This window comes from Epinephelus lanceolatus, chromosome 19, assembly GCF_041903045.1.
Source record: "Epinephelus lanceolatus isolate andai-2023 chromosome 19, ASM4190304v1, whole genome shotgun sequence".
Taxonomy (NCBI): Eukaryota; Metazoa; Chordata; class Actinopteri; order Perciformes; family Serranidae; genus Epinephelus; species Epinephelus lanceolatus.
Genome location: NC_135752.1, coordinates 28246748 through 28265809, shown reverse-complemented (window position 1 = coordinate 28265809; position 19062 = coordinate 28246748).

Genomic DNA, 19062 nt, shown 5'->3' with positions numbered 1-19062 from the left:
AGTCAGCGAAGACTCCAGGAATTTGTACCGGACTATTTCTTGACAACACATTCTCACTACGACCTCGTCACATATCGGTGTTTGGTCATGGACTTTCCACATCCAGATATAACATGCAAGGTACCCTGGGTGCATTGGATTTTTACACCATGTCAAGTTCTGCCTGTTACATGCATTGTCATCTTTCAAAATACACTTCCGTTTTCACAGGAAATTTATCATTTACATACAGTCTCACACTACATTGGTACAACACCAGTACTGACATATGGTTGGGTTTAGGAAACAAAAGTATGTGATTGGGTTTAGGAGATGAACGCCTCTCTCCCGGTTAAAAGTTGGTGTTTGTTGCTGCCTTAACTTTCGTTGATGTCCCGCTTTGTTTCCCACTGACACCGTTATAGTGACCAGCTGTGTATCATGCAGACATTAAAAGACGGCTGTTTTCGTTGGTATCTGACGCCAGAAGTTAGTACCCAAGCAACGACTTTGGAGTGAGACCTGGTTGTTTTTGACTGCAGTCAATAAATAGTCTGGTACATAACCCCAGGTAAAACTGTTGCTTTCATAAGGATTAAAACCACAGACTGTAAAAATAACGGACGTAGCCATGGTGAGGCTAAGTGTTTCCTCCTGTTTCCAGTCTTTGTGCTAAGCTAAGCTAAGCTAACTGCCTGTAGCCATATATTTAACGGACAGATAGGAGAGTGGTATCAATCTTCTAACATCTAATTCTCCATCAGGAAGTGAATATTTCTTTAAATGTCCAAATTTTGCTTTAAGTTACAAGACTGACTCACAAATAGAAGCGTTAATGACTCTTAATGTGAGGATGAGACAATTTAAATTAACCAGACTCAAAAGCGACAATCACATCTAATTATATTAAGGACATGATAAATGATGAGTTGATTAATTAACATGGTGTAAAAGTTTTCCTGCATTCCATAACTAAAAAAACACAAGTTCACAGAACTTTCTGATTTTCTAAGGCATCACAGATGAATGTTTTAACTGTGTGATTTTAGATCGCAAGACAAAAGTGTGGTTTATTGGCATAACAAAATGTTTTTATTCTTAATTGCTTAAACTTTATGATTCATATAATGTCTGTTTACAGTGTAGGTAGCAGAGCCCATTGTTTCCCTGAAAGGGAGGCATTTCCTGAGCTGGTTTTCCATGGCAGGGTCCCTCCCTGTTTTACACCATTCTCTGCATTCTCTGTGTTTCCTCTGACTTTCTCTCTCTGGAGAAATCCTGCTTTGCATTTCCTTCACTTGCAGTCTTAAATTACGACTCCGAAGATGTCCTGTTATTTAAACAAATGTCAAAATTTCACAGACAAATTTTAAATGGTTCATTCGTCTCTTAAGCGCAGTACAACTAAGATGTAGTTAGTACAGGTGCAACTTCTGAATATGTTCCTCAGTGTGCAGATGAAGGCGTTTACAGATGAGCTCAATTCATTATTCTGTAAAGCAGCGTTGTCGACACGCAGGTAACATCTGTCTGTTGTTGATATTGGGTAACCTGAGCATCCACCTTGGCCCTTAACAAGCTGTTAAGATGAGTTTTCTTTCAATATTTAACCACATTTTCCCAACAGGCCTCTCATTTATAATTCAACAATAGTTTGGAAATTCATGAGGGAAGCTGTTTTAGCTTGTTTGTTGCTTTCTTCTTGCCGGGGTGAAAACAGAGACCTTGTGTGACATGCCTCCTTAGTCTTTTCTGTATCCAAGTCTGCTCGTGAGGCCGCTGTCTCCATACTAAAAGCCCGTTAATTCAATCTGTGCATGTACTGCGGCATTGTCTCTTAATTGGTTGTAAGCTGAGCAGGAAAGACATTTGTAACAATATACTGCTGCGGCAATTAAATAAAACGAGGGACTGTCATGTGAGGATGAATACGAATGTGTTTGTGTTCTGGATCTGATTAATATTTATTGAGGGTTTTCATCTCAAAATGTTATTTGTTAATTTTAGAATGCTCACTGAGATGCTTTATACAGGGGTAAAAAAACATACATGAAGCAATTGTTGTGGTACATTCAAGTGTTATCTTTTCCATTGATTCTTTAATCCTTGAGTTATAAAGAGCAGGTAGGAGTTGCATCTTAATGCAATATATGCATGTATAGTAAAACTTAAAGCACCTTGTTGAACTGGTTTGTAACTCAGTCACAAACTCACCTATTCACATTTAGCAGGTTGAAAATACTCTACCAGAGCTGAGCCCCTCCCCACTGGACAAAAAACCCATTAACATCCACTAATATCTGGCTTTTATCTTTAGCGGGGAAGGTTACAATCAGCATTAATTCCTTGGACAAATGACTCTGCAGTAGTCAGCTCTGATTGGCTCAGTGGTGGAAACATGACACCTTTGTAGACATGCTATTTTTCGCCCTTTTTGTGGTGTAATGCAATGACACACAAGTTCAAAATTATTATGCACTGAGTTAGAAAAAAAAAAAAAACACTACAAAACAAAAAGGAAGTACCCTAACATTTTCACGGGCCCTCATGCTACTTTATACTGTTTATTAACCATATTTTTCTGAAGTTCTGGCTCGTCTGTGATGTTCAGTTTTACACAACAGTAAAAATAAAACAGAACGGAACACTCATCTACTACAGATTGCTTAATGGGAAAGGAGTCTATCCATTATTTTTAGCAGGTTTTCCCATGTTTAAAAAATCTGCATGTATGTGATAATCTTGGTGAAAAAAGGATAAATGAAAGGTCACTAACAGCAGTGGCAGCTTAGACCAGTAGATCTAGATATACTGTATCGTTGTCGCCTTCTCCAGGCAATAGAAGGTAACAGCTGCTGTAAATTGACATCGTTGACATCTCATGTTTGGTAACACTTGTAAATATAATATTAACTGATGAATACTTCTTGAGGTGTGAATTAGGCTGTGTGTGTGTGATTTAGGACCTTGGTCTGTCAGGTGCAAAGGTGCGGACCTAGCACAACATTACTAGAGAACTGCAAAACCTTGTAGACAGGAGGCCAGGATCAATGGATTAGTCAGCAAAGCCTGTGACTTATGCCCTGACTACAGATATTTTTGAAAATGGATACTTCCCTCTATGTTTTGGCCTCTTGTCCACACGAAAACCTACCTGGTCTCACTCCAAAGTGGTCGAAATCCTGCGCTTGGGCAGTGACTTGCGGCATCAGACACTGACGAAAAAGCCCTCCCTTCATTTTGGAACAGGCTGTGTGTAAACGGTAAATTTCCTGTGAAAATGGAAGTGTATTTTGAAAAGAGACAATGAACGTAACAGGCAGAATCTGACATGGCGTCCTAGATCATCAACAGCCAACACATCCAGGGTACCTTGCACGTCAGTGAGTGCAAATGTGTTGCACAAAGAGTTCTAGGTCACTAAAATGGAATTTTTAAAACTCCTTCTAAGATGCAGGTTTTTCAAAACTGTGGTTATTTTGTATCTGTGCAGACATGTAAAACTGAGCATTTGGGAAATGATAATATCATCTCTTCAATTTGTGCATGCCCATTGTTGCTTTGTGAAATGAGCATGCACCAGAAACAATAACAATGGCAGACTACCGGATAGTTTACATTTTGTTAGCACTTTTTGGTCCAGTGAGAACTTTATACTTAAACTTTAAAGTTTGGTCCAAGTAAGTTTCGGTTATGGATGAGATCTTGTCTTCTGTTCTGTGTCTGCTGGACCATAACATTTGAAGCAGTATGCTCAGCTCATATGAACCATCTTTTCATGCTGGGATGAGTCTCTGCAAAATGAATAATCTTGAGGAATTTAAGAGTACAAACTATCCTACTTTGCACTGGTTGGCGGACTACCCTAATCTGTTAAACATGGAGAAAGTGTGGCCTAGGCGACTACTGGGTCAACGTCATTAAAACCCAGCATGTAACAGCTTACCCAAAGCAAAAAGGTTGATGTCACAGAGCCGCGCTTTGTTTCTCCAGATAGAACGTGAGTCCTCACAATGTCAATGTGTGAACAGATGTTTGTCCCCACAACATATTTAGCAGTTAAAGAAGCCATCTAAATAGATAACAGCTGATGGATGTATCACTCAATGCCTGCAGGTGGTGCTAGTGTAAAAAACACCAGAAGCATCTGGGGATCTGCATGTGAAAATGTGCAGTTTCCGATTTTCACTTTAACTAACCTTTGTGTCCTTGTTCTTGAAACGGACGTAAACACAGTTTCTTGAGTAACAGGCTTGGCTGACACTCTGCAGGTTCATCAATCTGACCCGGTCTCCCTGCAAATGGTTTGTCCCAGAAGCCCTTGACTCAAATTGCCGATTCTTGGTAATTGCATCTGTCCTCTTCTCATTTTCTAATCTCTGCAGCTACACAGAGAGGAAATGGCCATTGTTTTAATTGCCCTCAATGTCGTCACCTGTGCGTGATACCAAAACAAGTCCTTTACTTGTACAACTAAGGGAAGCAAGTGTGGTCAGGTCAAGGCTAAACATCTCCTGACGACTACAATTAAAAACACATCGCTTAATGTTTAAGTCCATTGATTCTTGAGTTGAAACAAAGCCTGATGAAAGTGTTGCTGCTTGTTGAAAATAAATACAGTTTCAACGTTAAACATAGATGTGATCTGTGGAGTTGCGTATCCAGGCATTGGCTCCCTTTTATCCAGCATTAAAATGCTCTCCGATTTTATCTGATTACATTTACACATGGTATTATATGTCTCTCCAGTGTCCACATTAGATCTTAAGCGTGGTTGACAAGGCAGAAACAGGTCTACCTGATGGCAAGACAGTGATTTACGAGAAGAACACACTATAGATGAAGAAGACACCCCAGTAATGTTAGCAAATGATGAGAGAAAGACCACTATGTGCTCTGCAGCGTCAGGTAAGAGAGAGAGAGAGAGAGAGAGAGAGAGACGCTTCTGCCTTGCTGGTTTGGAACAGTCGCGTGCATTTACATATTTCCACCCACATAGTTGTTATATTTGGATTGAAAACACAGTTGCATTTACACTTGTGTTCAGTGTGCCCACCTCCGCAGGGGGTTTGGCCGATCAAGTTTTGGGTGCATTTACACCTGTACTTTCCTGTGGTCGAGCACCATCCAATTGCAATATGATCACCCAAAACACATTTTAATGCAGGGTGTGAAGTGGTGTCATTATGTTTTATATTCCATCATATTCTGTAAACTCATCAGCCATTAATTGCCATATAAAGACACATCTCTCAAGGCACAAACTATCACTCATAAAAAGTTAAAATGATTATTCAAACCACAAGGTCACTCACCACAGCCAGACCAAATTGAGTTAAAATGATGTGCTCTATCATTATAGCAAAGTATGCATTATTCTAAACATAAAATACAATTAATTTCCTGATCCTACATTGCATATACACGTGTCTATTATATGTATAGCTGTTTTCCCACTTCAATTGCTTCTATTTATCTGTTGTTGTTTTTTAAATAAGAAAGGGAGCGATTATGCCCTTTGAGCTGTTGGAAGGCTTTGAACCTGCCGACTCCACAGAGCTGACTGCTTCGTCTGGCATTATGACATGAAACAGCAGTTTAATGGTTGGAAAAAAACTGATCAATGAGCGCTGTGGGGGGGGGCAATGATTAGCAAAGCAGCTTCATGGGTGGGACTAACACTGTTGTCGAGTGTTGTCAAGCACTGCACTGGAGGCAATGACACATAACAACAACAACAATCGCTATTGCTGTGGACAAAATTGACGCTGCTATTGAGGTTGTTCTAATTCGACATGTCTTGTCAATATCACTGCCATTGTAGTTTATTTTTACTTCACTCCACTCCTAAAACCACAGCAAAACCGATATGTTGGCATTGCTATGCATCAGTGTTGACTTGAAATGGCACTGGATTTAGACAGATATGTTGGTCTCATAGACTGTAAAAATAAAGGACGTAGCTACTCTAGTTTCAGCCTCTTTACGCTGGTTCCCAGTATGTTATGGAATAGATTTTAAGATTTTACTGATTACTTTCAAGGCTCTTCATGGTCTCTTTCCCAGCTATATCTCCAACCTCTTACTGCTGAAACACCAGGACGTACTTTGGAGGTCCTAAGGTAGAGGTTTTTTGTCTGTTCCAGAGGCCGGGCTGAAAACCAAAAGGGGACAGAGTGTTTGCTGTCAGGGCCCCGAGGCTCTGGAACAATCTACCCGAGGAAATCAGGTCCGCCGAGTCAGTGATCTCTTTTAAGTCCCTTCTTAAAACCTACTTTCACCTGAGAACCTTTTCTGATTTTACTTGGGTTTTAAGTACATGTAAACTGTCTTATATTTCCTCATTTTTTATACACTTAAGTGTTTGTATCAGTTCTTTGAAAAGTCATTGTTTTCATGTCTTGTCTGTTTTAATTATTGACATTTAAAGCACTTTGTAACTCTGCTTTGAAAAGAGCTTTATAAATAAAAATTATTATTACAGTGACATCACCCATTGGTTTGTGGACTACCGTTTTGAAGCCTCAAATTCTGCATTATGGCCATCGCCATCTTGGTTTTTTGGAGCCAGAAGTAACCATAATTTGGTGAGAGGCTGGTGCTGTGGAGGCATGTGGAGGAGCACAGGGTAGATCTGACTAAAAAGCTGAAGCCACTATTGGTGGACAGCCTGTTACTCCAAGCGGCCAACACATTCTCACTCCGACCTCATCATATATTGACATTTCGTCATGGACTTTTTTGAAGTCTAGATACGACATGAAAGGTACCCTGGGTGTGTTGACATTCTGGGACGCCTTGTCAAGTTCTGCCTGTTACATGCATTGTCTTCTTTCAACATACACTTAGTTTTCACAGGAAATTTTCCGTTGACTTGCAGTCTCTTTTAAAGTAAACGCACTTTGTCAGTACAACAACACAAATTGACGTTTTTTTTTCTTCAGCAACAAACATACATGGTTGGGTTTAGGCAACAAAAGCAACTGGTTACGTTTAGGAAAAAAGAGCAGGGTTTGGCTTTAGAATCTTATGGGACACGAATACGGCTCTCCTGGGTGAAAGTCTGTGGTTGTTGGACCCATCCACCACCCCTCTCACCCACCCTACTTGGACTTTCGCTGCCTTAACTTTCGTTCTTGTCTTGCCGCTTACCGTTAAACTACAACAGTGACTGGCCTCGTATCATCTTGACATTCAAGGATGGCTTTTTTTTTGTCATTGTGTCACGCGGCAAGTCACTGCCCAAGCGCCGGATTTTGAGGACTTCGGAGTGAATCTACATTGAAGCGGCCCAACCCGAATTATATGTAACTTTAAGCCTTAATGAATGTCAATGGAGGAGTTATATAAAATTGAATCCCCTGTGCAGTTGTCATAAAAGGTGGAAATTAGCTATAGAGACCAAAACTGTTTTTTGTTCCAGGTTGTAAACATGTTTATTTCTGCTGTAAAGTTGGGCATTTTAACATGGAAGTCTATGGTGACTGACTGGCCTTTGGAGCCAGCCTCAAGTGGCCATTCAAAGAACTGCAGTTTTTGGCACTTCCATATTGGCTTCATTTTTTAGCCCCAGAGGCTGCTGCATGGTTGGTCTCCTGTGATTGGTTAGGGGAAATTGAATATCAGATGGAAACATGGACACAGATTAGAGTGGTGGCAATGTCAGACTGAAGATGGAAACAGAGGCAACCATTTTTACTTTTGAAAAATAATTGGTGGATTTCTTTAACATAATAAATAATAAATCCAGCCTGATCCTTCAATTTAATGTTAGTATTTGGGATACAAGAGGGAGAAGAAAGAAAGACAGATAAAATAACAAAAGGAATATGTGAAGACAATAGTCAAAAGCCATACAAATAACAAAGGCTGAGTAGGTCTCATTATCCCTTAGAAAATGTATCATCGTACGCTTCAGGTAATTTCTGTCTGTCGGACGTCAGCACTTTGGCGAAGAGTCCGTCTCTGCCCATCGAGCCATGACCCTCTCCCCTCCGTCCACCGAGAAACAACACTTGAGACTGAACAGAGTCTTAATAGACCAGTAGAGGACAGAATGCGAGCTGTTTAGGACTCTTGATGGCAATCACCAGACAGCTTGGGCGGAAATTGGTGCTGCCATTTAATGTGTCTCCTTGTCAGCAAGAAACACTGAGGAGGACTGAAGAGCTTCACCTTCCAAACTCTTCAACTCACACTGAATGTGTTATGAACGCAAATGACCGCCCCCAACACACACACACACACACACATACACACAAACACACACAGACATGACAAGATTAAAAGTCTAAAGGCCTGCTAATGTCTCAACGAGCCTGCTCTGGTCATCACACCCACAGATAAGAAACAAAATGAAAAAAGGTTCAAAGTAGGATTTCATTCAGTCCATTCACAACAACACTCAGTATACAGGGGGATGAAAGTGTGTCCCTTCACTGCTACAGTGTGAAAAATGGACAGACATGATAAACAAGAAACAGAAAACAAGCACAGAGACAGTAAAGAGTGTGTAGTATTACATGACATTTGCTTTAAGCGTTCGGTGAGAGGATTGATACCACTCCTAGCTGTCTGTTGAAGGTCCAGTGTGTAGCATTTAGGGGATCACCATGTTGCTTTGCCATGTTTCTACAGTAGCCCAGAATGGACAAACCAAACACTGGCTCTTGATAAGGAACACTTACTTTTTTGTGTCGGCCGCTGTATTAGGTAGCAGCCCCTCTGCAAAAACAGCGTTGGAAAAACAGCAATTTTGTAATTGTGAAACTGCTTTGTTTGGTGTTTTCACTGGTTTAAATCAATGGGTTTAATTGTTTTGGAGAGGAAAAGACCTCTGTGAATAATTCAACTCTTGGTAAAAACCTCCTGAACGTCTGGATCTCAAGTCAATAGAGAAAAAGGTGAGCACATCTTAGCAGGTGGTGGGCTAGCGGCTCATCTCTGACATGCCAATTTGTAGCTCGAATATCTTCCAGACCCTGTCTAAAATCCTTTACAAAAAATTAGAGCTAGACCTATTGTTGCCTTATTTGGCATTGCTGGTGGAGATGACCCCACCCTGACATCTGCAGAGCACTGTATGGTGACTTTTGCTCTGCTCTTGGCCAGGCGTGCCATCTTGCTCAAATGGAAGGAGGCTTCCCTGCCAACATCTAGCCAGTGGCTTTGAGATGTAATGTCCTGCCTACAATTAAAACAGCTGTGCTTCTCTGCCAGAGGTTAAGAGAAAAAAAATATCAGACCTTGGGACCCTTTTGCCTCATTTTCATAACACTCAAACAACATCAACTCTCAATATGATTCAGCCCTTTACATACTTTTTTTAAAAACTAAAACCTGACATCATGGATGTTGCTGCTCTGCATATTAAATTCTACACATTGTGCCTTAAAAATATTTAAACAAAGGGAAAAACTGGGGATAGGAGGATGGGTGTGGGAGGAAAGGGCTATTGTGTCATAAGGTATTACTGTAAACCCCTCAGGATCATGTCTACTATTGTTTATTCTGCACACTGACATATACTGTGTGGTGCTGTGGAATGAGTCTGCCAAATCCTGACTTTTTTTGTTTTGTTTTCCCCTTTTGAAAACCTTAGTAAAAATACTAAATAAAAAATAATTTGTGAGACGAAAATGCTTCATTCAGTGTTTTTACCAGTTAAAATCACATGGTCCATTTCTTTTGGAGAGGAGGAGACCTCTGTGGATAATTCGGCTCACGGTAAAAACCTCCTGAACATCTGAATCAGAAATAAAGTGAACACACATTAAGCTATTAGAGGAGAAAGGTGAGTACACAATAGCAGGCACTGGGCAAGGGGCCCGTCTGTGACGTGCCAAACTGCATAGGAGAAACACTGATTTTTAACACGAAACTGCTTTATTTGGGGGTTTTACTGCTTTTAATTACTTAGTCCATTTATTTTGGCGAGGAGGAGACCTCTGTGGATAATTCGGCCTCTGGTAAAAACATCCTGAACAATGAACACTGAAGGAACTCTAACTGGGAGAAGTTTCAGCCGGTTGCAATTTGCAATCCTCACCACTAGATGCCACTAAATCCCCCTAAATCTAACACACTGCTCTCTCTGAATACTCCATGTTATGAGCCTGTTTTTGTTGGATCCTGTTTTATTCTCATCATGTGTCATGTCTTGTTTCACCTTCTGCCTTTATGTGTTTTCCCGCCTTTGTGATTGTCTGCCCCGCCTTGATTTGTTTCACCTGTTCCCTGTTAGCCTTGTCATCACCTGCCCCTTAACACCCTCCTTTGCTTAGAGGCCGTTTACACGTTGCCGGCTATTTTAATAAACGGACATTTCGTTTTCAAAAAGATCTTCGTTTACACTTACCCGTGTATATAGACACAAGAGCATGCCAAACCTGTAGGTGGCAGTGTAACGAGAAGCTCAAGCCTTCCATGTATCCATTGTCACCATGGCAACATAGGTCGCACTTTTGACACAGGCGCAAGTTCCGGCGCATACTGTGACGTCGACTGCCTATAACTCCGTTTATCTCCGTTTATCTCAGTTTACATGCAAACGCGCTACCGGAGTTTTCCAAAATCTCCACTCTGGCCGGAGTTTTTAGAAAGACTCATTATCAGAGGAGAAATCTCCGTTTGCGTGTAAACGAAGGGCACAAACGAAGGAAGATGTCTCCGTTTATCAAAATCACCGTGTACGTGTAAACGGCCTCTCAGTCTGTGTGTTTTCCCTGTTCCAGTGTCAGAGCACCTGTGTTTGTTCCTTGTGCCATTTTGGTTTAGCTTTGTGATTTTTCCTTTTTACTTTAAGTTACTTCTGCCTTCTTCTTCTTCACTCTGGTTACCTGCCTGTTTTGGATGTCTGAGACAAGCTTACAATGAGACCAGTCCAGAAGAAAGTTGCAAGGGCTGAATTTTGTTTCCATTTTGTCTCTGGTTGGAGTGAGAACATGTTGAAGTACAAAACCACATTAACAACTTGTGATGTATGGTCACAGTCACAGAGACCACATTTGCAAACACTACACAGCTCTATGTGAAGTTTTATTTCCACAATGTTTTGGATACTTCAAGAACCTCTGAGAGAGATCTGAGCGTGTATTTCAGGATCAGTTTTCACGCCTCGTGATTCAAAGTGGACGTTAGTGTCAGATTTGGTTTGGCTCGAGTGTGGAGATAAGATGTGGGTTAAAAGGCTTTCATTAGTCTGTAACCGAATGCCTAATAAATGCTTCACACTCATCAAGCTGTGGTTCAATCCACTTCATAATTTGAAGGCTTATTTCCATATTCATGGCAGCAACGCAGAGGTCAGAGTTTGACTTATTGTCAAGGTGCCTTTGAACAGATTTTATGGCGAGGATTGTGTCTGATTTATTTGCACTGTTTAAAAGAAACAGCAGAAAAGCAGACAGCTCAAACTGTGATACAAAACTCAACCTAAAATTTTAAAAATGACATCTTTCAAAGTTTAAGAATGAACACCCACATTCAGTCTCCACTCAAGGTCTACTTACTACCGTGTTCCAGAGCTTTTGACTGTCCTCCAAAATGTGACCACATAGGTTGTTTTTACAAGCAGAAATTATGACCCACATCTAGGTTTTTTGTGTGGCTATAGTAACTATCCCAATGGCGTTTTGCAGCCGAGTGTGAAGCAGTTGGGATGAGAGTCAGCACCTCCAAGTCTGAGGCCATGGTTCTCTGTTGGAAACCGGTGGATTGCCCTCTCCAGGTTGGGGGAGAGTTACTGCCTCAAGCAAGGAAGATCAAGTATCTTGGGGTCTTGTTCACGAGTGAGGGTAGAATGGAGTGTGAGATGGATCGGCGGGTCAGTGCAGCTTCTGTAGTGATGCGGGCGCTGCACCGGTCCGTCATGGTGAAGAAGGAGCTGAGCCGGAAAGCAAAGTTTTCAATTTACTGGTCCATCTACGTCCCAACCCTCACCTATGGTCATGAACTCTGGGTAGTGACTGAAAGAATGAGATCATGGATACAAGTGGTGGAAATGAGTTTCCTCCATGGGGTAGCTGGGCTCAGCCTTAGAGATAGGGTAAGGAGCTCGGACATCCGGAGGGAGCTCGGAGTAGAGCCGCTGCTCCTTGACATTGAAAGGGGCCAGTTGGGGCGTTGGTGGCCTAGTGGTAGAGCAGGCGCCCCATGTATAAGGCTGTTGCCGCAGCGGCCCGGGCTCGAATCCAGCCTGTGGCCCTTTGCTGCATGTCATCCCCCCCCTCTCTCTCTCCCCCTTTCACACTTACCTGTCCTGTCCATTAAAGGCAAAATGGGGTCAGTTGAGGTGGTTCGGGCATCTGACTAGGATGCCTCCTGGACGCCTCCCGTTAGAGGTGTCCCAGGCACGTCCCACTGGTAGGAAGACCCAGGTCAGACCCAGAACACACTGGAGGGATTACATATCTCGTCTGGCCTGGGAACGCCTTGGGGCTGGAAAGAATTGCCGGGGAGAGCGACGTCTGGGGTGCTTTGCTTGGCCTGCTGCCCCCATGACCCGGCCCCAGATAAGCGGATGAAAATGGATGGATGGATAGTAACTGTTATGGGACCAAAGGAGGAAGTTGGGTGACGTAGTGAGTGACAAAGTCTGTTTTGGCAATCCATCTCACTCGGAAGTCATCAAAAAGTGTTGCTTGGTCAGTGACTTCTGGCATCAGATGCAGACGAAAAAAGCTGTCCTTTCTCATCGGCATGATACGTGGCCAGTAACTTATTGTTTCATAGCGCCCGGCAGCGTCAGGGGGAAACATGGCAGGACAACGATGAAAGTTAAGGCAGCGGAAGTCAGACAAGGGTTGACGTGAGGGGCGGTGGATGGGTCCAACAACCATCGTCATTCACCCAAGAAGCCGGTGTTCAGTTCCCCTAAGATTGTAAAGCCAGACTCTGTTCTTTTGTCCTAAACCCAACCATGTGTGTGTTGGCAAAACGTAACCACATGCATTCATTGTTGAAAGATAAAAACGTCACTTTACGATGTGGAATTGTATTTTGAAAATAGAAAATGCAGGTAAGGCGGCAACAGGCAGAAACTGACACGGCGTCCCACCCAGTACGTCAAGAACCAACACATCCAGGACACCCAGGTATGTGAAAGGTGGCATATGAGATAAGAAAACATGGCTTTCATTGGAATCAGTAGTTATTATTTTGGGTAATTTGGCCTTACGTAGTGTACACCTGATCACCTACAGTATCACTTCCAACAACCATCCACTGTATGTCCACCTATCACTGATGTGAGCCGTCTACGGACCTGCAGTCACCTCCACGGAAAACAATAGACATGTTCTCATTTCCTGCCAGACGTGTCCATCTCACTGACTGAGCTGCAAAGCTCTGAATCAAATGCCTCCCTGCTGCTCTGACTCATGACTTTCAGAACTTTAATTGCACTTTCAGTCAGGCAGGTGGCCGAGCACCTGTCAGCTCCTTTGTATGCAGTAACAAACACACACACATACACACACACACACACACACACACACACACACACACACACACACACACTGTATTAATTAAAATTAATTAAAACATTCAAGATATTTAATACAGCCACAGTTAAACATTCATTTATTTATCTAAAACCTGATTTCATTAAAGTTTTATTTGATAGTCAATAAAAACAAAAACAGCTCCCTCATATTTTTTAATGAAAATCTGTCACAAGGTCAGCTATGGGGGAGGAGGAGGAGGGTAGACAGAGGAAGGTGAACCAAAAGGATTTTTCTAGAAATCAATGGACAGTGTTAAGCAGTAGCATTGTTTGGTTCTTGTTTCATTTCCTTTTTTCAGTTCATTTTGGCTGGATGTCACAGTTCCCCTGAGTTGATTAGAGGGTAATTCAGATCATCTGTTGTGCAGGGTGTGTGTACTGACCTCTAATTAAGAATGGAGAGCAGCTTGGTGCATTTCTCCTCTGGGCCAATCAGAGTGTGACGACACCCCTTTCTGAGGGCTTAAGAGAAGTGAGGAAACACACACCCAGGGCTTTCTGATCCTTCCTCAATTGAATGCAGATCTAATGTTATGCTGTGTGGTTTAAGGCTGATTCTGTCCACCTTAAAACCTAAGTTGAGGGAATATTAAAGAATCTCTTAACACTAGGTTGCCTGCATCTGGGATGTTCTTGGTGCATTCATGCAAGATTCAAGTTTGCCAAACAATCGCCTAATGTCCACAGGCTTCATATAGTAAGACCCAACATAAACACATTTGTTCACTATTGAAGATGCATATGTTTAATATTATTGTTAGGAATCTCCATTGTGAAGGCTCACATGAGACAAATTCATTTTTTTTTTATTCCTTTCATTGGAAACTGCTTCTCATACCTCCTGTGCGACCTGCTGAAGTCTGGGGTATTAGTAACACCACAAGTGAACAGACATATGTGAGGGTTGTCCAGACTAACCCTTTAAAACACCAACATCACACAAAAGTTTATAGACGCTATAATTAACCTTCAGAAAAGAGCTCTTACAATAATACATAAAGCTGGTTATAGAGAATCTACTAATCAATTCTAAAGTTTAATTTCAAGTTTAAGTTGTGAACAAAAGCCTGCCTGACAACATTTAAAAAAAGAAAAAAATAAGAAAAGGAAATTTATAATTTAAGAGGGCTGTTTACAAGTACAGATGTGTTTCACTTTGAAACTATGAAACGGACTCAGTGCTGAGTTGATATTGTGTTGCTCTCTCTATTGAGTTTCCAAAAAGGATTTGTAAAATGATTACAGATTATAATGCAAAATGATTTTAAAGTATAATGTATTTCCTGTCTTTGGTATTGTTGATATTCTGGGTTATCCTTTTGGTTGATACAGGATAGGAAAAAACAAGCCTGGGGCTTCAGTCTGTTCCTTTTTTGGTTAGTGACTGTGAGAACATTTGCGTGAAATCTTTGTTTTTCAAGATGTATGAGACTGAAATAAAAATTGTTCATTCATAACACAAACTGATAAAAGCAGTGGTAGACCAGCAGCTCTCACGTTTAGTGAGGTAAAATCACTAGTGTCTGGCTTTGAAGAGAGCAAAGATAAGTTTCACTTCTATTTCAGTTCCCCAATAAAAAAGCTGTCAGTTTGAGAAGTACTGAGCATACGACTGGATAGATGAGACGTGGATTATACAGTACTGCATGAGTTGTGTAAGTGTTTCTAAACTGATGTTTTTTTTATACACTAAACAAAAATGCCCGCCTCTGTTCTCAGTTCTGCCAAATTGACACTGGAGAGAGCTTATGTTAGTGAAATGAACATGAAGTTCAGGAGCAGCAGCTCTGGTGGACATTCCTGCTGTTTAATCAGCCCCTTGATATGCTACATCTGTCAGGTGGACGGATTATCTTGGAAAAGTGCTCACTAACACAGATTTTAACATATTTGGAACCAAGATTTGAGAGAAATATATCTATTGAGTGCATTAAAAAGTCTTGTATTTTTAACTGGAACCTGTGAAAAATGGGAGCTACATCATAAGTGATGTTTCATTGAGTGTAGTTTTGTTGTTTAAACACAATCACCAAGAATCTTCTCTGTTTTTGGATTCTTTTGTTCACTGGAGGCATATACGAAAAAAAAGTGTCCTTCACCACAAATTTAACGAAACACTGGGCAGCTAGATAATATGTATTGTCATCAGGGGGTGAAGTATTCCTTTGAGCTAGAGGAGCTGATTAAGCAATTAGGAGCAGGTGTGCAGTGAGGCAGCCAGGTGACATATGGAGGTAGTTTCTGATGGTAGCTGGTGGACTGGTTCAGGAATGGCAAGGTCTGGAAAGTGCCAGAGAACTTATCCAGGAGTTATTCAGTGATTCAGTCACATTGTGTTTCCAACTCAAATCTTGAGGGGAAAAAATAAAATGCCTTTTTTTAACCTGTTATTCAGCAGTAGATTACTTATTGAAGTTTTGCAGTTTTGGCCAAATACATTATAATACATGCTGTATATACATGTCAAATGTCACAAGCACCTCAGGTTTTTAATTCAGCCTCATTTAATCTCCATCTCTGTTGGTAGACCGTTTTGCTCTTGCCCTGATCTCAGCGGACCAGAGGGTATAAAGCTTGGGGGATCATTTGGAACAGAGCCTCTGGATTTGTCACTGTGTGCCACAACAGAGGTAACTTAGCAATTCAAATCTTCACATGGCTCCAAATCAGTTCAGCTGCAAAAAGATGCTCATCTGTGGATATAAATACGATCGGAGCACTAATCTGAATCTAGCTTTGTAAGCCACAGAATCACCTGCTTAAGAGAATAAACATATCACTTCACCACACACTACGGCACAGTAAAGGAGAATATCCAGTCTAATCCCTTTAACAGCATCTTTCCTGTTCGCTGAGAAGAGACATACCGTCTTTTGTCTTACTGAGGGCAACATGAGGACACAGGAAGAGACGGTTGAAAAGCAGAGTGATTACAGTATGTCTGGGAGCAAACTCAATCAATTTCTCTGAATGTATTGTAGGTGTTAAATTTAGATGTGGGCCTCCTCTTCCACCTCCTCCGATGGTTTTACAAAGTGAGGTAGTGGGAGCCGGTAGAATTGATGCAATTTAAAATCCCCACTTCCTGTGAGAGAGATGGAGAAAATAAGTATTTTGTCAGCAACAGTCACTGTTGGAGCACTGATACCATAAACACCCCGTTAGCTATAGCGAGAGTAAACTGGTACTCCAGCCATTCAGTATGGCACCTTCAAATATTTTGTGCCTAAAAACTGAAGTGGCCATAGTGATGGGCAAAAATGAACGAACAAATCTCTTTGAACCACTGTTCTTAGTGTCCTTTGTGTACCAGGTCAGCCTGTCGAACATCTGAGTGTTGATGAATCCATAACATGTCTTAACCTAGCGCAGCAATGCGGTGAATGAACAAGTGAGGGCCGATTTTACCAGCCATGGCCAATGATGCATTTATGTGCTCCTCAGATGAAGATTCTTCCAACTTTTGGTGCATTCTTGAGCTTTAAAGTGTAATGTGGAAACAACATAGGTGCTACATATGCATTTAAACAGAAAGTTGATAACAAAGACCAAAGCAAACAGATCAGGGGAGCCATGCAATATGATGGGGAACTAATTTTTCAAATTTAATGACACCACATGAATGCAGCACAAGATGGGGAAATAAATGGGATCACGGCTACTTGCCCTTCCAAGAGCGACAGATTGGTCAGCGACATTTCTGTAACATTGTACTGAGCTAACGTAGCCTACTTACATACAGGTAGGATGTTAAATCAATGCATTAAAATAAATATTTTATTTCAATGTAACTTTCTACATGATGACTGGTCACATTTTGTGAGTTGGGCAGCAATTGCAAACGTATTTGAACAGAGTGTCACAAAGAAACTGACACCATAGTAGGGCTGGACGATATGAACAAAAGTAAATATCTCAGTATTTTTGAGCTGAATGGTCATACACAATATATATCTCGGTATTTTCTACATGTTCAATTATAAGCTGATCCACAGCTAATGTTGCCTGCTATTTTCGCTGCATGTGTTTTTCCATCACACGGTATTGCAGGTCAAAGAAGTTTACCTGTTGTAGGTGAGCTGTTTGCAGAGGTGCAGTAAAAGCCTGTTTGTAGCTCTTCATCAAACATCTCACTGTGGTTGCTTCTGTTTTCATTCTTCCGCTCTGATTTGTTATTACCTGCCTTTTATTAAAGAAAAGCTGCTAACAAAGTTCCACAAGTTCAGTGAAACACATTTAATTTCCTATGGATTTTTCACAATAAAAGTCCCCTGTTATTTGTAACTTAAAAACTTGTATTGTGAAGCAGCAAAATCAGGAAATGTCAAGTTTTTGAGCAGCAACTTCACACTACTTCTAATACAGCTGATGGCGAACATGAAACAGTAAAATAAAGCAGATATGTAAAGTAAAAACAGGAGGCAGGAGAGAAACTAAACTCCAAACCACAGAGATTCAATCAGAAGCTAAAGATGTACTAAGAGCTGAACACAGACTTTAAAGACACCTTTCTGTCTGGTCTCCTGCACACAGAGGGGAGTAGAGTTTCGTTACGCACACAGCTTGTTTGAGAGAAGTGGGGTCATTGGGGCTTGGCTGGCTGCAGTCGGTGAGACGTCATTACGACCCGCTTGAGGGTGGGCAGCCTGGCTGTTGGACCTACACTGGAGAAGGTCCATCTCTGGAGCAACTCCGTGTGGCTTGGTGCATCTAAACAGACAAATTGGCGCGGCATGGCTTGACTCAGCGTGACCAGAAGTGAGTGGAAAAGGCCCACAGTATTGCACAGGTGCTGCTGCGGTAATTTCATTCATCTCACAGAATGATTTAGCATAGCACGTGCAAATTATAGATCGATGTCACACTGTGGACTAATTAACAGACGGATTAAACAGAGTAGCAGCTCTGTGTCTCTCTGAGTGTTGCTGGAGAACTTGTGAGTGAGAGGGCAGAGCTGTGTGAGAGTGTGAGAGAGAAGAGATGCACACAGGGTCAAGCTGTGTTAAATAACGCATACCTATTTCAATATAAACGGTGTTGTCTAAATCTATGTGATGCTTGAAAAATATATTGTTATATCGCACGTAGTTGTTATATCGCATGTATCAGCTCAAAAGAACCGATACTGTGAAAAAAATTGGTCCGTCCATCACTAAGAGGCAGAGGCTGAGAGATCCTGACATTCAGCACCAAGAAGTGAGTCCAACTCCAAATACACCTACACTTCCCATAATGCACAGTTGACTGTGTCTTTCATTCTACTTGCCCAATAAATGTTCACATCTTTTAAACCCAACACCCTCAGTTTGTAAAACAGTGGCACAAATACATTGCATCAAAACTAATGCAAACTCAGACAAATGTACCTCATTCCAAAAGTCGCTTTTTTTTTTTTTGCTGCATAATATTTTGTGTGAAAGCAACAGCTCCAAAAATATATTGACTTGCAAATTAATTGCAAAAAAAAGGGAAAAAAAAGCCCCAGGTGTGAAAAGTCCTTTATTCTGTTCAGGGTCACACAGTTTGAGAATCACGGCTGTGCTGGAAAATGCCTAAAACTAGTAGGTTTTTAAAGTGTG